Source organism: Thalassophryne amazonica, chromosome 3 (assembly GCF_902500255.1).
Source record: "Thalassophryne amazonica chromosome 3, fThaAma1.1, whole genome shotgun sequence".
Classification (NCBI taxonomy): Eukaryota; Metazoa; Chordata; class Actinopteri; order Batrachoidiformes; family Batrachoididae; genus Thalassophryne; species Thalassophryne amazonica.
In genome coordinates, this window is record NC_047105.1 from 128,376,160 (window position 1) to 128,393,098 (window position 16,939).

Sequence of the window (16,939 nt, forward strand, 5' to 3'; positions counted from 1 at the left end):
CGTGTAAAGGTGTCGGTTGACGGCCTGTATAGGTCCAGCAATGGCTGGAAGCATGTCTGTCCCTCCATAGAATCAAGGCAACAGTCCAAAAGAGGGTGACCGGAGTGTGATCAGAGAACAAAAATGAAGATAAAGTTGAACCAGACAAGAAAACCCAAGCCCCTCAAGGGTCCTGAAGCAGACGGGAAACCAGCTAAAACTGAGAAGAATCCTATCAACACAAGCCAGGATGAGAAGTAGGCGGACTACAAGCTTGAAATGGAGCAAAAGAAGTAGACGAGACCAGACCAGGAAGAGAAGCAGATGCATCTAATTCCTCGTGAACAGAATACGAGGAAATCCTGTTCCATTCCTGTGTACCTGTGTGCGTAAAACATTAAGGACAGGACACAGGACAAAGTACATAACATATTATTGTACTTCCAACTGCAGCATGCTTTACACATACTGCTATAGTACAGATTCATGCATTACATCTGAAGGAAAAACAGCATAAAAAGAGTTCCTGGTTCCTTCAGTCCCCAAGCCCAGAACTGCTGAACTGAAATCCTGAACTGTCACCAAAGAAAGAAGACCTCTTCTCTCCAAGCATAGAACTGTAAAAAAAGAAAAGAAAAGAAGAGATATATTACTTAAACTGTTCCAGCTGTGGAAAGATTTGCCGCCAGAGTGGGGTGTAAAGTTCACACTTTACTGATAATCCTGATGATTATTGCTATAATTGTGGCATCTACTGTGTGGTGGCATGATAATATATATACACAGCTTGAAAAATCGGACCAGAAGCAAGTAAGCCCACAATCAAGTTTTGAATGGATGTTTGATATGCCACGTAACCCATATCAGATGAATATGCAGCTTCTAAATGTCAGCCTTTTGTTTCCACATGTGTTAGCATCACCAATTGATCCCATGGTACTTACTCAATCAGTTCACCGATATACGGGCTCCTTTATAACCACCAAGGCACCAAAAAACATATCATTTAAAAATTTCTTGCCTGCAGAAGGCCACTCGATACACCTGTACACACTAATCTTTTCCTTGATCCTGGAGCTCGACTCACCTGTTATGCAAACAACCAGCCTTTATGTTCTGACCCAATTACCAATTTGGGAAAGATAGCTAAGCCGCTGTGTGAGATCATTTTGGGGCCGTGTACTCGTCTGTCAGATGGAAGTCTTAAAGGGTCCCTGCCACGCCATGACGTTTTTACATATTCTTGAAGAATAAAAAAAAAGCTTTTTCCACATGTAGACCTTACCTGTGTGAAGCACTTTGAGGCAACTCTGTTGTGATTTGGCGCTATATAAATAAATAAAAAATTGATCTGCTCTGTGTCAGCCTGATCCCGTCAGATCTCAGAAGCTAAGCAGTGCGGGACCTGGTTAGTACTTGGAGGGGAGACCTCTTTGGAACACCAGCGGCTGTGTGTGTTTCTCCAGGTAACACTGGAGTTGCGCCAGGAAGGGCATCCGGTGTAAAACCTGTGCCAAATATCAATGCGGATCTGGTTGTATCCGCTGTGGCAACCCCGAACACAAAACGGGAGCAGCCGAATGGACAACCATAAATGAAAATAAATTGAAATTGAAAATGTTGTCTTTGTTTTTTACCATAAAATTACACTGAACAAGTATTTAGACATTTCGTTACCATCTGAGAATTTGAATTTACCGCCTCAGATTTGACCTACTTTTTCGCTGCAACGGATGTGACGTCATGTGAGTAAATGTGTCGAAGAGCGACTCTTTTTATAAATACGGCAGACACGGACAGCGAAGGCATAGTGAGCGATCATAGCGAAGATATAAGTGACATATTGATTGTTTTTGAAGCAGATGAGGAAATTTCTGATGAACCACGGTGAAAATAATGAGGGACTCCAGCCGTATATTTTCGAGCCGTACACGACAGAAGACGAGGATGAAGCGCAGCTGTCAGGGGATGACAACAACAATGCTGTTGAGGAGGATATAAGCCACTTACAAAACACAGAATGGTTTGTTCACTCACCACCTTTTCTTATAAATGATCATTTATTCCTGGCACGGTGTGCTTGTGTATGAAAAAATGATTTCAGCAGCACAGGAGTTTGTTCTAAAATCACTGAATATAAAGTTTCTGTACATTCTGTATATATTTAATCATTTATGTCAGTTTCTTGTGATTGCTAATTCTTCACATTTTATTCAAAGCAAATGATTGCAAATCTTTATCTGAAAAGCTGTAGACCACATGGGATGGGGAAAAAGATTTCTAAATAAAAGAAAATTTTACTTCTATATCTGTTGTCAAATTTTATCAGATATAATATTGTAGAAAAATGTTTATGCTAAATGGAGACTTTCCTGTCTAAAATACACATACAGAACATCTGTAATCAAATTGTATCACATCTAATCTACTTTGAATGAACAGAAGTCTGATCAAAAAACAGGCTGTTCAGTTTATATGCATATGTACGAGGTCTGTTAGAAAAGTATCCGACCTTTTTATTTTTTGCAAAAACCTGATGGATTTGAATCAAGCGTGCTTGCATGAGCCAACCTTGAACCTTCGTGCGCATGCATGAATTTTTTCACGCCTGTCGATTGCGTCATTTGCTGGTAAGCAGCCTTTGTGTGAGGATGGGTGGAGTCTCATCGGATTTTCTTTGCAAGGAAATGGCAGAACGACTGGAGCAGCGTGACTGCATCAAATTTTGCCAGAAACTGGGCGACAGCCAGGTGGAAACCATTCGGATTATTCAGGCGGCTTTCGGTGATGATCCTATGGGCATCACACAGATTAAGGAGTGGTACAACTGGTTTAAAGACGTCCGCACAACGGTGGAGAGCGAGCCACGCTCCGGGTGGCTATCAACATGCCGAAATGACCAGATCATTTCCAAAGTGAACGCTGTGATGATATGGGACCGTCGTGTGACTATCCGAGAAATTGCGGAAGAGGTGGACATCAGCACTTTTTCGGCACATTCCACTGTGACAGAAGATTTGGCCATGAAAAGAGTTGCAGCAAAATTCATGCCGATGGCTTCGGCACGAAGCTGATGATGGAGCAAAAGCACCTTCGTGTTGAAGTCTAACAGGACATGTTGTGACATGCTCACCTCTTCCACAATTTCTCGGATAGTCACATGACTGAAAAGCCACCGAAAGCCGTCTGAATCTTCCGAATGGTTTCCACCTGGCTGTCGCCCCGTTTCTGGCAAAATTTGATGCAGTCGCGCTGCTCCAGTCGTTCCGCCATTTCCTTGCAAAGAAAATCCGACAAGAGACTCCACCCATCCTCACACAAAGGCCGCTTACCAGCAAATGACGCAATCGACAGGCGTAAAAAAATTCACGCATGCGCACGAAGGCTCAAGGCTGGCTCATGCAAGCACACGTGATTCAAATACATCAGGTTTTTGCAAAAAATGAAAAGGTCGGATACTTTTCTAACAGACCTCGTATATTTGGAAAACACAAAAATATCAATGTTCTGGTTTTTTTTTCAGGTGTTCATGTGAACACAGTCAGCCGATGCCACTCGTGATCGAGTCTCGCTGTTGCAGGGAAATTTCTGCAGTCCTGACAGAGATGCAACATGGTGGCGAAAATCCTCAATGTGTCACACAGCTGGCTAGTTTCTCGATTGTGTGTTTGGATGCAGACGTCCTCAGAGTGGCACACTATGCCTACATGATGCTCCACAGTACGAGTCAGCACATGAAATTAGTTAGTAGTTAGTTATTAGTTAGAAAGTTTCATTTACATGGTTTATAGAAAAAAGTAAAAAATATTAAAATACAAAAAGAATGAACTGTTGTTTTGAATATCAATCCATGCTATTTTTTTGTTGCAGAAAGTATCATCATATTGTATATCGGCAATTTGTGCGGTTGTGCTGGGGACACTTGGGAAGGCACAGAAGGTTGCCACTACCAGCTTGTGTTGTATTCAAAATGAGGAGTACTTTTCCATCACCATCACCAGCTAGTTTTTTCCAACTTCGCCTTTTGGCTAAAATAAAGCACTTTCTCAGTAGACGTGATCTTGAGACGGCCATTCATGCTTTCATCAGCTCCAGACTTGATTATTGTAATGCACTTTATTCGGGCATTAATCAGTCGTCTCTTGCACGTCTCCAGTTGGTGCAGAATGCTGCTGCTCGTCTTTTGACAAACACTTTTAGACGTGAGCATATTACGCCCATCCTGTACTCACTCCACTGGCTTCCAGTTCGTTTTAGAATTGATTTTAAAATTTTAATGTTTGTTTTTAAAGCTATTTATGGCCTTGCACCTCCCTACTTGTCTGAAATTTTAACTTTGCGCACCTACAGTAGGACATTAAGGGCGTCTGGCCAGCTTTACTTAGATGTTCCAAGGTCAAGATATAAACGCTGGGGTGATCATGCTTTCGCGGTAGCTGGCCCCAGACTGTGGAATGAGCTACCTCTTGAGTTGACGTACTATTCCTGACCTAGCACTTTTTAAATCTAAGTTAAAGACTTATTTATTTAAACTGGCTTTTAACACTTAGTGGGGAGGTGACATGTTCTGTTATTTTTATGTTCTTTTTTTATGTGTTGTTTTAAAATTTTATTTTATATGTGTTTTATTTTTGTAAATTTGTGTTTTTAATGTTAAGCACTTTGGACACCAGTCGGTGCTGTAAAGCGCTTTATAAATAAATGTTGATTGATTGATTGATTGATTGATCATCTGACTACACTGGCTTCCAGTTTCCTCCTCTGAGTGAGGGGTCGGGCTCATCGGTGGTACCTGGTCCGCTTGGCAGCATCAGCCTCAGCTTTGTCCATTCACGTTGGCTGCTCAGTGGAGGAGGATCATTGGTGGGGATTTCTGGTTAGTTTGGTGTTTTGCAGATCTGAAGAACCTCTTTTGCTATGTTGCTCACATAGACTGAATAAAATGTTTTTTTTAACAAATTGTAAAACACTTCTCATTTGAATGAAACAATGTGAAACTTATGTGAAATTGTATTTTTATTCACTTTATCATGCTATATAAAAATATACAAATAATCTGTTTTGTTTTTTTTGTTTGTTTTTTCATTTTCCACATATCACATGTTGGATATGTGGCTAACTTTCTCACTGTGAATCCTGCTCTTTTCCACTAAGGAAAGTATATTGTGAACCTTGGTCTCCCTCGCTTTGTCTGCTTTTGTTGTCTCCCTGCATTTTCATTAAAATGAAGGGTTGCCACCAAAGTCCTAAAACGGAAGTTAAAACAAAATTAATAATAAAAAAAATAGCTTATATACATAAAAAAGTGCTGTTTGAAAGTTAGGGTGATATTGAGATAACAGACAACTTAACTGCAAAGCTGACCCTGATATGAGAAGGAGACTCGATCACGAGTGGCATCGGCTGACTGTGTTCTCATGAGCACCTGAAAAAAACAGAACATTGACAATTGATATGTCACTTAAATCTTCGCTATAATCGCTCACTATGCCTTCGCTGTCGGTGTCTGCCGTATTGGTAAACAGACACATTTACTCACATGACGTCACATCCGTCGCAGCGAAAAAGTAGGTCAAGTCGGAGGCGGTAAATACAAATTCTCAGATGGGTAATGAAACGTCTAAATCCTTGTTCAATGTTGTGTGGGCCGCCAGAAGAGGAGGTACTGCTGGCCCACCACCAGAGGGCGCCCTGCCTGAAGTGCGGGCTTCAGGCACGAGAGGGCGCTGCCGCCACGGACACAGCCGGGGGTGACAGCTGTCACTCATTATCTCTTGACAGCTGTCACCCATCTACACTTCATCATACTACTCCATAAAACCCGGACGTCATCTCCATCTCGTTGCTGAGATATCATCGACCTGTAAAGGTAAACTCTCAGCCGTTCTGTTCGGTACCAAACGCACTTGTATTTGTGCTCTGAGTGTTTCTGTGGCTACTTTCAGCTGGGTGCTGGGTTTTGTGGACTGTGTAGGAGTGACGCTCTTCACCCCTCACGCCAAAACAGATAAGTAGCTCTCAGGCTCTGCACAACTGTGTTACTGTGTTTGAGGTGGAGGTGGAATCCCCACCATTGTTGTTACTGGGTGTACACACACCCACATCTTATTGTTTCTGCTCCTCGCCAGCAGTATCAGATCCGACATTCGGAGACGGTGGCCACCTGGGGACTCGGGACTTGGCGGCTCCAGTATTTTCCCCCGGGTTCGGTGGCAGAGGAAATCCTGTGGTTCCGGTTCTTCTCAGGACAGACGTCTTCTATCCTTGAGCCTGCCCACACGTCACCTTTGTGGATTGACTGTTTGCAAAATTCTGTATTCCTCTGTATTGTGGTTGTGCTCATTCACAACAGTAAAGCGTTCATATTCGACTCTTTCATTGTCCGTTCATTTACGCCCCCTGTTGTGGGTCCGTGTCACTACACTTTCCCAACATTCAGTGTAATTTTATGGTAAAAAAAACAAACACAACACGTGGAAAAAGCTTTTTTTATTCTTCAAGAATATGTAAAAATGCCATGGCGTGGCGGGGACCCTTTAATAATACCCAGGCTCCCTATGGTGGTAAATGCATAGATTACTTCCAAGCTCTGGACCCGATGGGAACCTATGCTTAGGTGAGCATGTATTGACTGTGTTGCCATAACACCTTCATAGCCCTCCCAGCGGGATGGACAGACAGATGTGCCCCAATAAACATGGCTCAGCACTCCTACGTTGTAGCCGCTCACCTCTCAACCAGTCATCACTTTAAGCGTGACTTGGCTCCCCACGACTCTGTATTGGGAACAAATGTGCCTCTGGACGCAAAGCTGTGGTCTACAGACCAGAAAGTCCTCCTGTCACTCTTCCCCTGGTTGGGCGTGGGCAAGGTGATGTTACGCGTGGAGACTAAATTATTGATTTAGTTATTTTGTGAATTCCACTGTTGAGGCTCTTAGAGGCATACGGGCGGAGTTGACAGCTCTGAAGATAATGGAAATGCAAGATCGAATGGTTTTCGATCAATTAACTGCGGCCTTGGGTGGTGTGTGTGCCATGGTGGGAGAACATTGCTGTACATTCATCCCTGACAACGATGATGATGGAGGTTCAATAGATCTGGCCATCCAGAATTTAACAATGTTAAGAAACACTGTGAGTAGGGATTTCATTACAGATAATAGCTGGTCCTCGTGGTTCTTTTCTGGACCGTGGTATCACATCCTGTTAAAACTGCTTACGCCGATTATTGTATTATTGGGCCTGCTGAGTGTTATGATTTGCTGCATAATTCCATTCATATGATCATTGATCCAACAAATGATTTCGGGCACAGTCAATGGTTTGCTGCTACATCGTGATTACGTAGCTCTGCTGCAGTCTGATCCTGATTCCTGTCACCCCATTAAGGTGGGAAAATATGATGGTTGGAAACATTGCTTCTTCCGGTTGTAAGATTTTGATGTTTCTATAAACATGATCGGGCTACCGAAAATCCAGTGATGGAAGTGGTGGCTTTGTGGTAGTGAGAATATAGGCATCAACATTGATAAACAAGGGGGAAAAATGTTAGGTTGTAAATATATGTTACATATATGATCGGCCTTGAGCAGGAACATTGCGCCCTGTTCACACCAGCTCAAGCTGGTCCTGTTTTGTCTCTGTTTAAGAAATCCATAATAATGCCATATCTATATGAAAGCAGACTGTGAGACTCCAAGATGTTTTTATGTTATGTCTCTGGTTATGTTTCTGTATCTGCCTGTATTCATTTTTGCTTCAATAAAACACAGGAGACTGGGGGCGGTACCTTCAGAGCTGACTGGTGGGTGGTGAAGGGGGTCCTGCTCATCCAGCTCTCTCCTGTACAGGAAAGAAATTCAGTGTTTCTGTGTGGTCATTTCTGTGATAAATTTGAGTTTGTCTTTTCCAGCAGGTTCAACTTTGACATCTATCACTCCATGATAATATCCATCTTAGATTATGGTTGTGTGATTTTTGGTTCAGCTGCCAAATCTGTCCTCTGTAAGTTGGACCGGATTCAGGCTCAGGCTTTGAGAATCTGTGCGGGTGCCTTCAAAATGACTCCCATTCCAGCTTTACGAGTACTTATCGAAATGAGGGAAACATCTTTGGAAATCAGGAGGAAAAAGCTCGGGCTCCATTACTGGGCTAAGCAGGGCCGGTGCTAACCATTTGGGTCTCCTCAGCACAAATGCTTTGTGGTGCCCCCCCCCCCCCCCCCCCCCCCTTCACTATGTATATTACTTACCGAAAAAATTTGCACTTATTAAGTACAAATGCACAACAGAATTAACTCAACAGAGGAACTTTACCATCTCTATACAGAGACCATTCTGCTGTTGTGTTGAACTATGTTAGATATTTTCACGACTACCAGTTGTCAGACAACCTACAGAGGCACACGTCTGCATTTCCTCACTGCAAAATCAGCTATCAGGTCATCATATGACGGTTTCTGAGCCACGTCCCGATTGATGCTGATGACAGACCACTTAAATGTTCCTCTTCCATTGATGAACGCAGGTAGGTTTTAATAAGTTTGAGCTTTGAGAAGCTTCGCTCAGCAGAGGCAACTGTGACAGGGAGAGTAAAGGCCCCCTGACACGAGCATGTCTTTGACTCACACACTAGCACGACCTATGTCGTGCTGGAGAGTAAACCCGTCTTTAACGGGTGCAGACAAGATGCGAGAGGGGTGCTGGTGCATGCTATTGTGCACAGAGAATTTTGAAATGTTCAAAAAATCTTTCAGGCATAAATGTCATGTTATGTGGTACGATCTAATCGCCAACACCATGTGCAGCTCATCAAGTGGAGTAAAGAAGAAGTGAACAGAGTGAGTGGTGACGTCAGCAGATCACATCAGAACGCAGCTCGTCTGAACGATTATAACAAGAAGTTAAATCTGTTAACTTCCTCTGTGATTCAGGAAGTGATTACAGCCGACACAAAATAATTATTTGATATACACAGCGTCCAGCGCAGAGCGTGTGGCAAGCGGTAGAACAAAGAATGGCATCCAGCTGGGAACACAGTGGGTGGGATCGTCATGACGATGTGCGTGCCACTGCGTGAATCAAAGACATGCTTGTGTCAGGGGGCCTTAAGTACAATACGAAGATCAACCCACAGATTGGGATATACCTCTAGAAGCTGATTGTCATGCAGAAATGAACTCAGAGGGGAGGTGATGGTCTAGTGGTTAAGTGTTGGGCTTGAGACCAGAGGATCCTCAGTTCAAATCCCAGCCTGAGCGGAAAATCACTAAGTGCCCTTGGGCAAGCTCCTTAATCCCCTAGTTGCTCCCGGTGTGTAGTGAGTACCTTGTATGGCAGCACCCTCACATCGGGGTGAATGTGAGGCGTTATTGTAAAGCGCTTTGAGCGTCAGATGCAGACGGAAAAGCGCTATATAAATACAGTCCATTTACCATTTAGAGCTGACTTTCAAAGGACCTCTCTGCACAATTTCCACACGATCAGCATCTAAAATGTGAGCTGGTCATAGAGCTGGATCAGTTGGAGGGGGCACATGTGTCTCTACAGTGTCACGTGCTGAAGGCCTCTCAGTGACAGGACTCCCTCCGCCAGGGGGGAGACTGGAGAGAGGACCACAGAGGAGATTCATCTTTATCTCAACCAATTGGTCTATATTACTTTTGTATTGTTTATACCTATTAACATGCTTCACACAAATGTTAGATATATGGTTACTAGTACCCTTGTAAAGTACAGAATAGTGATTCATAGGATGGAAACACTACAGATAGATTCCAGCCAGAGAATCCTTTAATCAGCTTTATTCCAAACAGCAGGTCATCAATATGCAGTGTGTGTGTGTGTGTGTGTGTGTGTGTGTGTGTGTGTGTGTGTGTGTGTGTGTGTGTGTGTGTGGTCTAAACAGAAAGATAGAAATGAAGAATACAATTAGTATGAAAGTGAATAAACAACAAGCAAATAAGTAAAGTAATAAACATAAACTACTCTGCCTATTTTCACTGTTCCAACAGCAGCGAACATAAACTCTAAACATAAAACCTGCTGTGTGTCTGTCTGAGCAGGAAAACACAGTGTGATAACAATCATAGTTAAGAACCTAATGAACACAATAAATGCACAGCATGGATACACAAAAAAAATGTGACATACGTCCGTCTCAATGCCAACATTCAGATGTATCAAAAGTGAAATGACCCTGGAAATGTGCGGTGCGTCATGTAAAAATCCTGGCTGGCGTACCCATATTTCTACAGCTGTTGTTACACTGCAGACACGTAGAGGTTCATGCTGGGAGCCGTCAATAGTGTGAAAACATGAAGTCATCAAAGTGACGTGCACACCAGAGACACACTGATGAGCAATGAACACACCCACGTGTGTGCTGTTATATGGGTGGATGTAAAAACACACACAAAGTGATTATGGTGCTGTTTGGTCAATCAGGAGGAGACAATTGACAAAAACTGAGTCTGCTAAAGTTGGTGGGTGAGTTGGGATGGTACGCCTCTGGGTCCAACTGCTTTCATTAAAACTCTTAAACAAGACACCAAGTCACCTGATGATAGTCCTGATTGTAAAGACTAAAAAAATGCTTCTTACAATAACTTGTGTTTCTTGTGTGTCAAATGAAACCAGTCAGTTTTTCAGAGAAACTCAACCATATTTACACATCCATGTTTTTTCTGATGACCTGCAGATCGACACCATGGACCAGCTGCCCTCTGACCTCCAGGACATGTTGGACCGTATGTTGATGCTGCAGAATATGATGGCCCAGCCCCCCCGTCCATACCCCTCCATGTATGGACATCTTGTTCCAGAACAAGTAAGATCCACACTGACACAACACGAGGAAATATCACTGCAAAACCTGGGAATTTAGTTTATTCAGAGAAAACTTATTGGCTGAAACTCGGGGTGGGCAGTACACCAGCGTCACAGTCATCCCCGGTGTGATAGTGCACCACAGTATGGAAACAATACCATCAACACTGTAATAACACACACTGGGCTAATTTTTATAAAACACTAAAGAAACGAACATGAAAGATAATGTCAAACATACATTAGTTTTGAGATCAATGTGTCACATCAGGGCCTCCAAGAGTGATGCAGGGCTGCTAAAGTAGGTGGGTGACTTGATATAGTACAACTTTGTGTCCAGCTGCTTTCCGAAGAGTCACCTGATGATAGTCATTATTCCATTGATTAAAGAAGAAATGCTTATAACAAAAATGTGTTTCTTGTGTGTCAAATGAAACCAGGCAACCTTTTGGAGAAAAACAAACCATATTTACACATCCATGTTTTGTTCTGATAACCTGCAGATTAACACCATGGACCAGTTCACCTCTGACATGATGGGCCAGTCCATTCCGTCCATGTACAGACATCTCGTCCCAGAAGAACAGGTTGGTTCCACACTGACAGGACACGTGGAAATATCACTGCAAAGCCTGATAAGTTAGTTCAACTCCAACAGTCGGAGGAAACTTATTGGTTTAATCTAGACATAGGTGCCAACCTGATTCTAGAAAAGGCAAAGAGGGTGCAGGTTGTTTTGTAACCACCAATTCCACCAGGTGATTTCACTGATTAACAGCAGACAGTTCATCAATGAAATCCCATACCAGTCATGCTGACGCTCCACCTCTTTATCCTTATATGGGTTAATGGAGGCGGAGTCAGACCCTTCCAAGATGGCAACATTTGGAACCTCCCCATTTGAGCTTCAAACATGCTCTTCAGAACACCTCTGGGTGTCATCACACAAATGAAAAACGTGATCCAAATGGCAACAGTGTTAGAGAAATTGTAAATATACGAGGTCTGTGAGAAAAGTATCCGACCTTTTTATTTTGTGCAAAAAATATATGGATTTGATTCATATGTTTTTACATCAGCCAAGCTTGAACCTTCGTGCACATGCGTGAGTTTTTTCACGCCTGTCTGTTGTGTCATTCACCTGTGGGCAGGCTTTGAGTGAGCACTGGTCAACCCCTCTTGTCGTTTTTTCATTGCGAGGAAATGGCAGAATGATTTTGGCTTTGTTCCATCAGAATTTTTTCAGAAACTGTTAGAGACAGGCAGCTGGAAACCATTCGGAAAATTCACATGGCTTTCGGTGAAAATTTTATGGGCTTCACAGAAATTAAGGAGTGTTACTACCGCTTTAAGGACGGCCCACAATGGCACAAGGCGCGCCGCGCTCCGAGCCGTGATCGACAGGCAGGAACCACCAGATCATTTCTAAATGGATGGCTGTGTCGATCCGGGACCGTCGTGTGCAGTTTCTCTGGTTATGCTTGACATCAGCCATTTTCCAGCAGATTTCACTTTTAACAAGAGATTTTGTCATGGAAAGCCGCGCTGAGGCTTCGCGCGTCATGACAGAGCCGCTGATGGAGCGAGACAAAGAACACCTCCGTTTTGGAGTGTTAGAGGACAAGTTGGGACATGCCCAGCTCTCCACAATTTCTCTTATACTCACTCGACTGGTAAGCCACTGAAAGCCAAGATAGGCATGTCCCAAATTGTCCTCTGACACTCCAAAACGGAGGTGTTCTTTGTCTCGCTCTATCAGCGGCTCCGTCATGACGCGCAAAGCCTCCGCGCGGCTTTCCATGACAAAATCTCTTGTTAAAAGTGAAATCTGCTGGAAAATGGCTGATGTCTAGCTCTTGTGATAACCAGAGAAATTGCACACGACGGTCCCGGATCGACACAGCCATCCATTTAGAAATGATCTGGTGGTTTCTGCCTGTTGATCGCGGCTCGGAGTGCGGCGCACCATGCGCCATTGTGGGCCATCCTTAAAGCGGTAGTAACACTCCTTAATTTCTGTGAAGCCCATAAAATTTTCACCGAAAGCCATGTGAATTTTCCGAATGGTTTCCAGCTGCCTGTCTCTAACAGTTTCTGAAAAAATTCTGATGGAACAAAGCCCAAATCATTCCGCCATTTCCTCGCAATGAAAAAACGACAAGAGGGGTGGACCAGTGCTCACTCAAAGCCTGCCCACAGGCGAATGACGCAACCGACAGGCGTGAAAAAACTCACGCATGCGCACGAAGGTTCAAGCTTGACTGACGTAAAACAGTGGTGGGCACAGATAACCAAAAAATTAACTTTGATAATGGATAATAAGATAACTGAAAAGTTATCTTTGATAAAGATAAACCGATAAACCACCAAAAAATGTATCGGAAGTTACAGATAATCGATAACCGATAAATTCCGGTGTTATCTATGGGACATTTGCAGTTACTAAAGATTTGAAATTGATTTTTAACACGATTGCTTATGAAAGCATCAAAAGCGATAAAAGACCTAAAAAATAAGCAAGAATGTTTGACCCATGGTGCCCCCTGCAGGAAATAGCACAGACAAATCTTGAGGGCACCCACGAAATTAACTTTTTATTAATCATTATCATTTTTCTTTCAACATTCTACCTCTGCTGGAAGCTCTTATTTACAACAACGCTCCCACCACAGCAGTACCTCAAAAGCAGTCATAAAGCCAACACTTTATCTATTTCAACACTCCGGTCAGGCGGAGGTCTTGAAAAATAAAGTCATACTAACTTATGGTTTTTTGAAAATACTGATAGAATAACTCCATTAATGTCAATTCTGTCATTTGTACAAAGTTAAAACATAACATATATCTTTTAATGTTGAATAAGGCACTAATTCTGAGGTTTTGTAACAAACACAGACCACAAAGCATTCTGGGTAAAAGTGCTAAACAGTGATTGGTTCAGTAATCCATTATGTAAACCAACACGTTAATGTGACGTGTGTCGTGTGTTGGTTTAAAGATAAATGTGCTTTTGTAAAATATTCCATTTTTATTTGTAAAAACAGGCATTTTTACGGAGCCCTGGAAGTGTCATCGCAATTGCATGTTTTAAAACTTTTATGATATTGTAAAACGTGCACTCAATATTAGTAAGTAAGTAAGTAAATTTATTTATATAGTGCCTTTCACAGACATAAGGCCATGTACACACGTTGTCGGGTATTTGTAAAACCGAATATCTTACCCTTTCAGTTTGGGGAAAAACTTCATCCATACTATGTCGTTTAAAAAAAAAAATCCATCCACATCGAACCGTATAAATGTGTTGTAATTAGTCTGCCAAACCTTTGGGTGGCGGTACTGATTAAAATTCTATCCAATCAGGAGCCTTATTCTCTTGTCGTCACTTCCACAAAAACTAAAAACATGGCGCCAACCTCGTTCGTGTGGACCGATAAGGAGTCGGAATTACTTCTAACCGTAGTTTTAGAATACAAAGTTAACAAATATATGCACACAAAAAGCGCCTGGACAATGGACAATACCAACACTTTGAGAGAAGCCATGTACCCAGACGTTTAATACTGCCATGAACACTCCTGGCCAGTAGATGGCAGTAGCGGCCTTGAAAAAAATGTCAAACAAAATTCCAGATAATCCGTGTCTGCTACATTTAAGATGCATGGAATTTAACAAACGCAAATACATTAACGTCTATAAACCCAGAGAATGTATTCACGAGAGTTTTAGGCACTAGAGTTTAATGCTGTTATCTGTGGACCCTGAACAGAGTGTCTGAAATGCATTTGTCCTGTCGTGAACGTCTGAGATTACTTTATGCTACCCATAATGCATTGCTGCCTGGCACAGCATGTGCTCACAAAACCTTAAAAATTAGCACATTACTTTAAAACGAAAACATATATCTGATATTTTCACTTTATAAACTTCAGACATGACAATAATTTAAAATAACTTGTCTAAAATGAGTGGTTAAAATTTGAACCATAAGTTAAACATGTATGCCTCTGGATGACTTGGTGACATTGCGATTATATTATTATGGTGTTGAAGAGACTTTTTTTTTGGTCACCAGTTCTCCTTTGCTTACAGACGATAGAATAGTTTCTGTTTGCAGAGGATAGAACAACATGTCTATTACGAAACTTTTAACAAGTAGGTCTCAACAGCTTTAACAGTTTTAAAAATGTTTTTCACTGTTTAACTTAGTTTAGTACATTATCGGTTTAAAGGTTATCGGACGGTAATTCATCGGAAGATAATTAGTCCGATGATGGTTTTTAAATTTATCTAAAAAGATAATCCGATAATGAAAACATTATCTTCGATAATTATCTGTTATCGGATTATTGGAAGTGTGCCCACCACTGACGTAAAAACATATGAATCAAATCCATATATTTTTTGCATAAAATAAAAAGGTCGGATATTTTTCTCACAGACCTTGTATGTTATCATTTATAATGTCTTTCTTATACATTGGTTGAGGGTTTTCATTTTCTAGTAAACCACTGATCATTTACTGTGAAATGCCTTTTTGTTGCCTTTGAGGAGAATTGAATGTCTGAGAATGTGAACCATATCAGCTAAGCTAACCTCTAGTGCTTAGAGAATGAGCTGAGTATAGGAGTGTAAGTTTAATAAGCTAACCGTCCTTGAAGGGGAATGGTACGACCCTGTGAAACCAGTTGCAGCCGGTTCTGACTGTTGGAAAAACCCATGATAATGTCTTATCTGTATGGACACAGACTCTGAAATGATTTATGCCTGCTTTTCACCCTCTTATGTGTTTGAGTAAATAAAAGGCTGGGAGGGAGACACAGGCCTTCAGAGAGGGGAAGGTAGAACGAAGGGTCCTGCTGTCTCTCTCTCTCTCTCTCCTCGAAGCGAGTAAGAATCACAGTGCCTCTGATGGTCATTTTCTGTGACCCCGACAAACAATAACACATTATTGATTTGGTGATTGGATCATTACATCCCAAATATTTCCAAATGTCAATAACAAGAGCAAATTAATTAAATGTCTTATTTTTATTGTGACTTTAAAAATACATTTAATATTTAAAATGTGCACATCAGTGTTCAAATGTGACATGAGGTCATTTGTTCTAAACTTGTCTCGGGGCTGTGATCAGTGTCAATTTGGTATCAAACATGGATTTGGGCAGCAGGTGTCTCAGTAGTTCACACTGTTCATTCACAGTAAGAAGGTTCTGGGGTCGCGACCCGCCTGGTCCTTTCTATGTGGAGTTTGTGTGTTCTCGATGTGGTTGTGTGGGTTTCCTCTGGGTGTGTTTGTCCATCTACATGTGTCCCTCTGATGTCCCAGGTCTGTCCCACCTTCCCCCAGTGACCGCTGGGATTGGCTCCGCCTCCCCCGAGACTCTTAATTGGAATAAGCAGATTCAGAAAATTAATAAACAGGATGGGTTCCTGCCCCCTCGTTCCAGTCTGTGTGTTATTTCAAAGAGAAAATGTTTCCTGTGATGTTTGATTGCTGCCGTCAGCTGGACTCACACCTTCACCTTCACCTGCAGGTTCAACAGGGGGCGGGGCCAGCCGAAGAACCTGTGGCCAACCACGAGCTCCAGAACACCACCAACATGAGGTGAGTTCAGAGAATCTGATCTGTGGACTCAAAACTCTGCATGCTTCATGGCTGACCTCTGACCTTTAATGTGGAACATGATTCTACTGTTGAAGTGTTTGGTGACAAATGATAGTATTAAATGTTTGTTAGCTGCTGACTCAGCGTGTGTTCATCTTGTCTTTTGATTGACAGCTGTGCCATCTGTCTGATGGACTACGTGGTTGGCGAGAAGATCCTCCTCCTCACGTGCAACCACGTCTTCCACGCCGTCTGTGTGCGGACGTGGTTACAGGTATCAGAGACTGTCCTCTCTCTTAAAGTCACACTTTATGGAAAACATTTCAGCAGCACAAAATTAAAACACGTCACTGATACAAATAAAAGTCACTTCCTTCATTTCCACATCACGCTGGGTTCACTTCCACACGCTGCAGCTTTGGGCTGATTTTGGGGACAATGTGGGTTTTTTGTTCAGTCCAACTTGGTTCATGTCTCACCTCTGCTGTTAGCACAGAATTATAGCATTAGCATGAATGCTGGTA

The 16,939-nt window shown here is 42.3% G+C and overlaps 1 long non-coding RNA gene across 1 annotated transcript; it reads left to right on the plus strand.

The window, feature by feature from the left end:
* The first annotated feature begins 11,340 nt into the window (after positions 1-11,340).
* On the plus strand, positions 11,341-16,621 carry LOC117507585. Its single transcript, XR_004559771.1, has 3 exons — positions 11,341-11,394; positions 16,345-16,415; positions 16,590-16,621. It is a non-coding gene; the product is annotated as an uncharacterized LOC117507585 (long non-coding RNA).
* The last annotated feature ends 318 nt before the right edge of the window (positions 16,622-16,939 follow it).